This window comes from Sycon ciliatum, chromosome 1 (genome assembly GCF_964019385.1).
Source record: "Sycon ciliatum chromosome 1, ocSycCili1.1, whole genome shotgun sequence".
Taxonomy (NCBI): domain Eukaryota; kingdom Metazoa; phylum Porifera; class Calcarea; order Leucosolenida; family Sycettidae; genus Sycon; species Sycon ciliatum.
In genome coordinates this window covers 68001647-68012270 of record NC_088643.1, presented here as the reverse complement: position 1 = coordinate 68012270, position 10624 = coordinate 68001647, and the positions used below count along the sequence as shown (strand labels likewise).

At 51.1% G+C, this 10624-nt stretch overlaps 1 non-coding gene across 1 annotated transcript; it reads left to right on the top strand.

Annotated features, from left to right (window-relative positions):
- Window positions 1-10243: 10243 nt before the first annotated feature.
- On the top strand, window positions 10244-10396 carry LOC135807787 (5.8S ribosomal RNA). Its single transcript, XR_010552044.1, has one exon. It is a non-coding gene; the product is annotated as a 5.8S ribosomal RNA (ribosomal RNA).
- The last annotated feature ends 228 nt before the right edge of the window (window positions 10397-10624 follow it).

Below are 10624 nucleotides of genomic sequence, written 5' to 3'. Positions count from 1 at the left end.
TGGGTGGAAGTTAAGTCTCAATGCACCCCTAGCCCTATTCTTGTATGTTGCATGTATCGACCCCCTTCCCAAACGGCGGAACAATTGTCCTTCTTCTCGGATATGCTGGTCGATGCTATACAGTCCTCTTGCTATGACGAGTGTGACTTCTTCCTGACGGGGGATTTTAATGCCAAACATAATGATTGGTGCTCTTCTGATTCCACCTCTACAGCCGGTACCAACCTACAGACAGTTTTTTCAATGCTTGGGCTCCAACAACTAGTGAGTTTCCCAACATACACTTCATCAGCGGGTGCCAACTCATGTCTTGACTTGTTGGTAACCAACAAACCCCAACATGTCCTCTCAGTCGACCACGCAGCTCCTCTTGGCACATCTGATCATCTGCAGGTTGTTTGTACGCTCAACTATGCATCGTGCTCGACACCACAAGCGACTGCTAAATCGTCCCTCCATCCCCAGGCTCAGTACAGGTATAAACAAGTGCCTACCCGTGTCTGGCAGGTTGTGAATGAAGACTTGTCTAGGTTGGACTGGTCATTACTTCATCGGCATTCTGATGTTGATGATGCCATTGTCCTGTTTGATGCTTTACTACAGTCAGCATTCCATCGTCATCTGTTGCCTTACAAAGTTATTCCGCGGACAGGAGACTACATTAGGCCTCGTCCTACTATGCGGGATGCATCCCGACCCTGGATCACTCCGGACCTCAAGTGTGCTGTGAAACTGAAGCGAGATTTGTATAGCATTTATAGGAAGTATCCAACCAGTGAAAACTTCATTGCCTTTAAGCGCAAGCGTAACGAAGTGAAATGTTTGTCACGTACCCTCCATCGTCAGTATGTACAGTCGGTTCATGCCACCCTGTCTTCCCATGATCGCCCTAGTCTCCATCAATTTCTCCGCCATCTCCGTAAGAACTGTAGTCGGGAGCCGATCCGATCAATGACAGCTTCAGACGGAACGGTAGCAACAGATCCCGCAGACATAGCAGACATATTGAACACGCAGTTTACGTCGTTTGGACTTCCTGACGACCCTACGTGGCCTATACCACCACTCACCCCTTCACCCTCAATACCTGCGTCCCTCCTATCATTGTCGACTGGTACAGCCCAAGTGAGGAAATATCTCCGTAATCTGAAAACTGGCAAGTCCCCTGGTCAAGACGGAATTATTATTATTATTATTTATTCACAATCACGTGGCACTAGCCAATGAAATGGTGATGTGGGCGATAGCCAGCCATGGCGGTAATACAGCTAGAGGGGGGAAAGAAAAAGAATGAAAGGGGAACTGAAAAGCAAAAGAAGCTAGGGCAGGGCTGGATATCAACTAGTATGTTGCATTCTGCAGTAGCTGTGTGAATGTATTGTAACATTGGCAGGATTTTAGATGTTGTGGGAGGAGAGACCAATGGCGGTAAGCAAGGAAGAGAGGAGATGTTTGCATAGAGGCAGACCGCGCAATAGGGAAGCGGAGAGAGTTTCTGGTGCGCATGTCTTGAGATTGAGCAAACCAGCTTAGGCAGGAGAGAGCATGAAGAGGAGCAATGCCCAGCTTAATTTTATGAATTGTCTGGCATGCCAAAAAACGCACGCGGACCGAGAGCGGCACAGCAGAAGCAAGGCGGTATAAGTCTGCGCTTGGAGTCAGGCGAGGAAGCCGAAATAATATTTTCAAAAGACGCCTATGCATAACTTCGAGTCGAGCAATCAGTGTTTTAGAAATGCCAGCCCAAATTATGCAGCAGTAATCAAAAATAGGCAGAATGTAAGATGTGTAGATAACATGGCGACAGTCGGTGTGCAGGTGGGTGATGTGTGATGAGAGAAATCCCATTACTGAGCTAACACGGCTGTCTAAATTTTCGATCTGGGATTTCCAGGTTAAGTGTTGGTCAATAATGACGCCAAGATGCTTGTGTTTTTCAACGATGCAGAGCGGGGTTGTGGTGCCTGGAAAGGTGAAGGGACTGGTTACTAATGAAGATAGGTCACAGGAACAACTGGGGGGGATACACATTACAGCAGTTTTCGAAGAGTTGGGTTGCAATTTCCATTTTTCCATCCAATGAATAACGCCATCTATGTTGGACTGTATCTTGGCACTAGCCTCGGGGAGAGTGGGTGCTGTCACAAGTAGTGCTGTATCATCAGCATATAGTGATGTGTGATCCATTTCTGCCAGATAGTTTACATACATAAGGAAGAGGAGAGGCCCCAGGATTGATCCCTGAGGAACTCCAGATCGTACATGCCCTTTGGCAGACAGAGCAGAGCCGACACGCACCCTTTGCTGTCTGCCCGTCAGGTAAGTACTGAGCCACGTGAAGCAAGTACCATGGATTCCATGGCGCGACAGCTTGTATAGGAATTACCAACGAAGTTTGGAGAGCTCTTGCTCCGTCTGTTGCCTATCCTGTGTCAATTATCTTGAATATGTCATTTCGCGAAGGGAAATTCCCAGCCATGTGGAAAACTGCGGTAGTCGTGGCCACCTACAAAAATAGAGGACCACGCACCACCCCCAGCAACTATCGCCCTATCTCATTGCTCTCTACTTTATCAAAAGTGTGCGAACGTGTTGTATATGACATCATGTATGATCATGTTCGCATTTCACTTTCGCCAGCACAGTCGGGCTTTTGTCGGGGTGACTCCACCAAGTACCAGGTTACCCGCCTCGTGCAAGACATCCACATCGCCCGGAACGCCCATAACCATGTTGGTTTAGTTTTCTTCGATCTCGCAAAGGCCTTCGACACTGTTTGGCACAGGGGTCTCTTAGCTAAGCTGCGAACAGTATATCGCATTGATGGCAAGGCTATCGGCTGGCTCTCATCGTATCTCTCTAACCGACATCAGCTTGTACGCCTCTCAACTGTGTTATCGGAGCCTTTACCCGTTACTTCTGGAGTCCCCCAGGGTTCAATCCTTGGGCCACTGCTATTTCTCCTGTATATTAATGACCTCCCCGATATTGCCCCTGGTGTCAGCCTTTTCGCTGACGACACAGCTCTGCTTTGCTCCAATGCTTGCCCTATACGATTGCACGAAGCCATGCAAGATAGCATTGGGAAAGTTATAACCTGGATGCATGATTGGAAGTTGCAGCCAAACGTTGATAAAACGGCAGCTATGTACATTTCCCCTTCTCCCCCTTCCCTGCCACTTTATTTTCCTTCTTCAAGTGTTGCTATTCGTATTGTTGAAGAGCATAAGCATCTTGGCGTTATTATTGACTCTAAATTGTCGTGGTCACCCCATGTGCAGTATGTCTGCAAGCGCACAAGCTCCATCCTTGGGGCTCTTCAAGCCCACTGTAGACATCTTCCTCTTTCTTGCAAACGCTTGTTTTATCGTTGCTATATATTGCCCTTACTTGACTACTGTGATACTGCTTGGTCTGGCATAACTACTACTGTATTGAACAAGCTAGAAACCCATAACCGCATGCTCCTTAAAATCTTATTTAGCAAAGATCGTCGCTTTCCCTCCGCTAGTCTTTACGAAATTGCCAAGATCAGTCCCCTTTCCACTCGACATAAGTACCACCTCTGTGTTCTCATACATAAAATATTACTAAATAAAATACCCTTGCATATGCAGGCTTATAATTGGTTCTCCGAAACACGGAATACCCGGAACTCACTCAGTCTCCCACGCGCTGCCTCCACCCTATTCACTAGATCCCCGATCTTTGCTGGCTATGTGTTTTGGGCAACATTACCAACGCAGGCCAAGACCAGCACGTCGATGGATAATTTTGTTGCTAAAATCTCTGCTCAATTATAGGTTCCATGTATATCCTGCTGGTTTGTCTCCTCCTTTGCCTTCTTTGCCTCTTATTTGTATTCTTTTATCTGTTTTACTGCTGTGGTTGGCTTTCACCCTTGTCTCAGTTTTACTGGCCGTCATCATGATGGGCCATGAGATAATGATATAAATACAAATACAAAACTCGCGCACTTCCACCGAAACTGGGTGACTGCGCCCTACTAGATGGGGATTTGTATGCAAAATGTCACTAAAAGCGCCGTTTCGTTCTTATAAAAGCACGGATGACCGCGATTGGCCCATATGTTGTAGTCTTTTGGACGCTGAGTCGACTGGTTTTGGTCCAAAAAGGCTGCGATGCAGCGTTCCTCCTTTATTCCCAATCGAACATGGTTGAACAAGCGGTCACGTGCTCCTGCGTACACCAGTCAGCTGGTCACCGTGCCTGCAGGGTACAACTTACTAGCCTGTTTGACCTTTTTTGGGTGCAGTCCTGTCACTCGAGTTGAACTCGAGTTGAACCTTGGTGTGAAAGTTGTCGCCTGCTGGCGTGGTGACCAGGTGATTTGGGCACCCAGGAGCACGTGACCGCTTCTTCAACCATGTTCGATTGGGAATAAAGGAGGAACGCTGCATCGCAGCCTTTTCGGACCAAAACCAGTCGACTCAACGTCCAAAAGACTACAACATATGGGCCAATCGCGGTCATCCGTGCTTTTATAAGAACGAAATGGCGCTTTTAGTGACATTTTGCATACAAATCCCCATCTAGTAGGGCGCAGTCACCCAGTTTCGGTGGAAGTGCGCGAGTTCGATTGGGATTCAAGTAGGAAGGGAGCGTCTCAGCTTTCTCGGACCAAGACCATTCGACTCAGCACCCCGAAGACTACAACTGGTGAAATTTTAATTTTTGCCTTAACTTCCCCTTTAAATTTTTGATAGGGCAATCCCCACAGGCCTAAGGGCATGTTCGATTGTACGAATCCATCAGCCCCGGACCCGGATTCGCCAAATTTGTGCATGTTCGATTGTACGAATCCGGATCCCGAGAGCACGGATTCGGATCCAGTCAACCCACCTCCCAGAGACGGATTCGACGGATTCGACGGATTCATTTCGATAGTACGACTCGTACGATCGTATCTACTCAAAACTTTTTTTTTTTAATTATTTATTCGCACAGCAGAAAAGCAACCAACAGAAAATCACGGAATCATAGCAAACAAAACAAGATCATCAGATAATAAAAGTGTGGCTAGACACGGCTAGTCCGCAAGAGTCTCAGTCACGCAACTGACAGTCGTTGACTGCCAGCACAACAGGAGTGGCAGCATCCAAACGACTGCGGTAGGGAGAAGCACGGTGACCACGGAGGCTCATGTTGCAGGATCGAACCAAAGCAAAGGAGACAAGAGAGCGGATCCAGGACATGACGGAGGAGTAGGGTTCATGCCGCTTCTCCGAAACCATATGGCCAAGACGCTTCAGGAAAGCGTGGGCTACCTTGCCGCACCCACCAGATGCACTGAATACCAGTGGGAGAAAGGAAGCATGCTCCACCTCCCTGACGCGTTCTTCGTAGGCCCTTCTCTTCTGCTGTTCGTGCTTGGCATAAGTGGACGCGGGAGTTGAGGAAGTGTTCGAGCGCGCATGATGCGCTCAAAACGACTTCCCCAGACAACAGATGCCGCCACATCAAGACGAGCACCATCTTCCAAGATGGCAGAGCAATACCGGAGCCTTTCACCCTCCAGGGGCTGCAGAGGAGGTTCTATCTTCACATCCGTTGCCACTTCACGCAGTAGGTCGGCTGTCAGGTCGCGGATCGTGTTATGGCGGAGAGCCGGGTATCCACCAGTTGGGCACGAAAGAGCATGGCTGGTGTTAAATGCCTTGCCACACACACAAGTGGATGGCAGGCGGGGAGGGACCCAGCCGAACCGCAGACAGAGTGTGTCTCTGAAGGCGCCTTTGTGGAGGACAAACCGGAACTGCTTCAGGGGCCGGCAAGTGAGCCAGTTGGACGCTCCTTTCTCGGCCGCCATCCCCAGGGTTCGCTGGGTGGGCGCATCACATGTGGCCAGGAGCTGACTGGCTTGGTCTCGAGCGGCTCTCCTGGTTGCTGCTGCAGTTAGCTTGGCAGCATGGATGGTGGTGGGCACTTCGTCCATGTTGGTATCTTGGTCCAGTATCCGGCTCACGAGGATGTTGGTGACAGCGACAGACATAATATTATTGTATTGGTCCGTCAAAGACCTCGGGTCAATGAGACCAAGACCACCTTCTCGACACGGGAGGGACAGTATGGCGCGCTCTTCGTCACCAGGTGCGGGGCGACTGGTTAGAGAAACTCGCAATATGCGTACACTAGGTCAAGAGTTTACCACAACGCGTACAGATACTGACCAGCATGTGTAGAAAATTTGGTGCAAAAATAATGAGGGATGCTAATGTTACAGACATTTGAATGCATGTATGTTATCGGCTGGCGCCGAAGGTAGCCCGCCACCTTAATGACACTTGACAGATAATAATAATAATGTAAGCCTCAAGCTGAGATTCTTGCTTCAGCAACAACAAGCGCTGCCGAGTCTGAGGCCATTGCTGGTAAGAATGCCTTGCGTGCACCACGCAAGCACATCAGCGCTGAACGGACCAGTGCAAAGCCAATCTGGCAGCGGATGGCAGCTAGGGTGATGCTGTATGGCTCCCCAGTCTTGGCAGCGAGGAGAGAGGCGATGCGTTTGTAGAGCGAAGCACCATGCTTTCCCATGCCTCCGGTGGTAGAGAAGATGGCGGGGACAAAGCTGGAATGCTCCACCTCCCTCAGGCGCTGCTCATACGCACGACGCTTAGCCTTTTCATGACGGACATAGGTAGCAGCAAGTGAGTTGGAACGGTTCGAAGACGCATGGGGTTGAACACCCGTACATCAATGAAGGTGCGTTCGAACCGTCCTCCCCAAATGCCACTAGCCACGACGTCTAGGCGTGCCTGGTCGTCAGCAATAGCAGTGCGATAACGGAGTTGCTCTCCGGAGAGTGGCTGGAGGTGTGGCTCAACTGCCACCTGATGGGCCACCCGCCTGAGCAGACGAGCAGTGAGGTCCCTCACCTCCGCGGCGTTGTGACGAATGGACGGAAATCCACCCGTCGGACACGAGAGGGAGTGAGACACAGTGAACTGCTGCCCACACGCACACCGTGATGGTAGCCGGACCGGCAGCCAGTTGAAGCGAAGGCAAACAGCATCCCGAAACTCCGACTTCGTCAGGGTGAAGCCATGGCGTTGAAGGGATCGGCACGTGAGCCAGCTTGAGGCACCCGGTTCCGAAGCCAGAGCGATCACTCGCTGCAGCTCTGAACTGGCGGAGGAAGAGAAGGCCTGGGCTGCTGCGCGAATTGACTCCCCGGCTGTCGCCATCACGCGCTTCTTGGCAGCGCGAAGTTAACATCATGGATGGCCGTGCCAAGAACTGGATCTTGGGCGAGAACACGGCAGGTGAGGGAGGCAGTGATGTCAAGGGAGGACTGGTGCTGTTCGGCCCGGGACGACGGATGAGGTATGCCAAGGCCTCCAAAGCGACATGGCAATGCTATCAGGGTGCGCTCCTCAGCATGGACGGGGCGACCTAGGAGAGCAGGAATGAAGGTGTTGGTGATAGCAGCATCAAGCGGAGCTAGGTGCTCAGCCATACCAGGTTGTGCCCTACAGAGAAAAGTCCATTTGCTCTGCAGGCCGTACACATACGCTGAGTAGGCTGCTTGCGGCTCAGTGATAGCATACTGGCTAAGGCGGTGAACTTGTGTGCTCCACTCCTCAACCTTCTGCTGCAGGTAGCTGGTGACAAAGGCTGGCGTGCCGATTGCAGCGCCGAGGTATCTTGCACCATCGGGTTGAATGGTGACACCTGTGCCGTCGAAAATACGGACAGCCTCATCGAGGAACTGAGGTTTCACAACCAGGATGGATTTGGACGGGTTGGGAAAGTATCCGTACTGGGGGCCCTTTCCGACTAGCCGATCCCACCACTTGCGCACCCGCAGCAGCTTGCCACCCGACCCAGCGTCGTCAGCATACCAGGACTGTACCGCACCTTCAGTTGCCACAGACTTCATCAGCGGGGCGATGCCAATAGCATACATGGCCATTGCCACAGGGTCGCCTTGAGTTGTACCTTCCTCCGATAGGATCGTTTCACCACCAACAAATAGTTTTGCGGGCCGACGGTATGTGTTGACAACCAGATGGGCGAGAGACGGACACGCGTGCTGCACATTCCTAAGGCAAACTTCGCGGTTCAGGCAATTGAACGCATTGGATGCGTCGGCAAGCAAAAGACACTCTGTGGACGGATCATCAAACACACTCCCCATCGCATGGATGGCAGCTTCGATACCTCCGTCCTGGCCTGCACATAACTGAAGGCTTCCTGCAGCCTCCATGATTTCAGGGCGGATGACAGAGAGGATGGCCTTGCCCAGGATTCGGCGGAGAACCTCCCCAATGCCGATCGGTCTGACACCTGGGCTCTTGTCCAGAGGAATTAATCTGCAGGACGTGTAAGCTTCCAGTGCGGTAGGATCGACATACGTAGTTGCGAGGCGGCGCGCACGTTGAGCCATAGCATCGCATAGCTGGTCAGATGCATCGGAGAAGCCGGTGCACATATGGCGCCACGTGTCCGCGTTCACTCCCGATGGGCCAGCACTCCCTGCGTGTGTAGTGCGGCACGTCGGATGGAGGCTCTATTAAGAGCTTCGAACTGCACAGGATGAGGTCAGGTGGTATGGGCGCTTGCCCGGGAATCAGTGCATCTGGGTTTGCTGGCTGGCCGATAGGGTGCTTGCTCTTGAGCACGTCACGAACAATGCTGTCACCCACTCTGTCGTCCAGTTCCAATAGTGGCAATACACCGCCACGACCACCCTCCTGCAACATGTGGATGGCGGAGGTTAACTTTCCACCCGTCACAAGGTTGGCAAAGTGCCGAGCGTCTGTGGACTGAGCAGTTGTGGATGACTGACGTTGAAGAAGCTGTTGGATCGTGCGACATTCATGGCGTAGTTGATCTATCTCGCCGTTATTCCACTGGTGCAAGCGGGTTTGGAGACTGTTAGATTTGTTCTAGAATATTCCGGTCTTTCTTTGGTTTTGATAGTTGTAGTCCAGTGCATTAGTGCGGGTCATGCTTGGTAGGTCGACCGAGACTCATTCATGGCTGTTACACGCATTGTATGCTATAGCCTAGCCGTAACTGACCACTGTTACGGATGTACAATCCAGGTCAGTGTTTGACCTTTCTATGACCCTGATAGGTGTGGGTAATCTTGTGAAACTTCATCGTGCTGGGGATAGACCATTGCAATTATTGGTCTTCAACGAGGAATTCCTAGTAAGCGCAAGTCATCAGCTTGCGTTGATTACGTCCCTGCCCTTTGTACACACCGCCCGTCGCTACTACCGATTGAATGGTTTAGTGAGATCTTCGGATTGCTGGCTCGGCGGCCTTGTGTTGCCGGGCATAGCGAGAAGTTGATCAAACTTGATCATTTAGAGGAAGTAAAAGTCGTAACAAGGTTTCCGTAGGTGAACCTGCGGAAGGATCATTAACGATGATGTTGCTGACGTTGTTCGCTGCTGTCGCGTGAACTTCGGCTGCATACAGCAATCGTACCATGACTGCCGTTCTGGAATCGTCAGTGAGCTGTTGTCGTCCCGAATTGTATTGCAAGGCCCGCCGACAGGCATGACCACTCGAGGTCAATTGGGACGCAACCTTCCCCTCCCCCTGGCCCACAGTGCTTCTGGCGCATGCCGACCGCTTCTAGCCAGCTGCCGACTCTGGAATGGCCTGCCCGACTGTATGAAGTCCATAGTATCTGTCCGTGAATTCAAACGCATGCTGCGCGTATTTTACTTCGGTTAAATGTAATGGCTTTTGTAACCTGCTGATGAGGCTCGATAGAATCATGCTACGATGACCCGACTTGTAAATTTGAGATCCATTTTTTTCTGCTCGTCTTGACCCTGCCTCCCCTCATTGCTACTTCCATTTTCGTATTTCTATTTTCATTTATTTTTCTCTTCATTTCTGACTCCTCTTACTGGTTGTCATCGCTTCCATAATATTGGGCAGAACTGCCCGTTTGCCTTGCGATGTAAAATAAATAAACAACAACAACAACAACTGTGCACTCGGTTGAGACGGTGCAGTGGCTGGCCGGTGTTCATCACCGACGTCGCTGTATTCACCGTCGGCTGCTTCTTTCGGGGTTACCTTCCGTACTCTGCGGTGAAGGTCTTAAATGGGGACTGGGCCGCTCGCTCGCGCGCGCGCGTCGCCTCGGCCTCGAACGAAGTGGTTTGCCTTTTTTTCCTGTCTTTCCAACTCAGCGAACAGCACGTTTGCAGGCCGAACGAATGACACACAGATACACTGAAGAATGTCAATAGACAACTTTTAACGGTGGATCTCTTGGCTCGTGGATCGATGAAGAACGCAGCAAACTGCGATACGTAGTGTGAATTGCAGAATTCAGTGAATCATCGAATCTTTGAACGCAAATGGCGCTCCTGGTTCTGCCAGGAGCACGTCTGTCTCAGTGTCGTTTTCGTAACGTGCACGCAGCAATGCGTGGTTGCAATGAGGCGTCTGGGTGTGCTACACTGCTCTTGCCGTGGCTGCTGCTGCTATTATTGCAGTGGCAGCAGCGGCAGTTGTTGTGTTGCGTCCTTCTCAGTCCCTTGAAAATCTCGGACTGACCGGTTCCGCTCACTGCTTGCTGCTGGACTGGCACGGCTGGTGCGTGTGGTTGCTGCTTCGGCAATGGTCACAC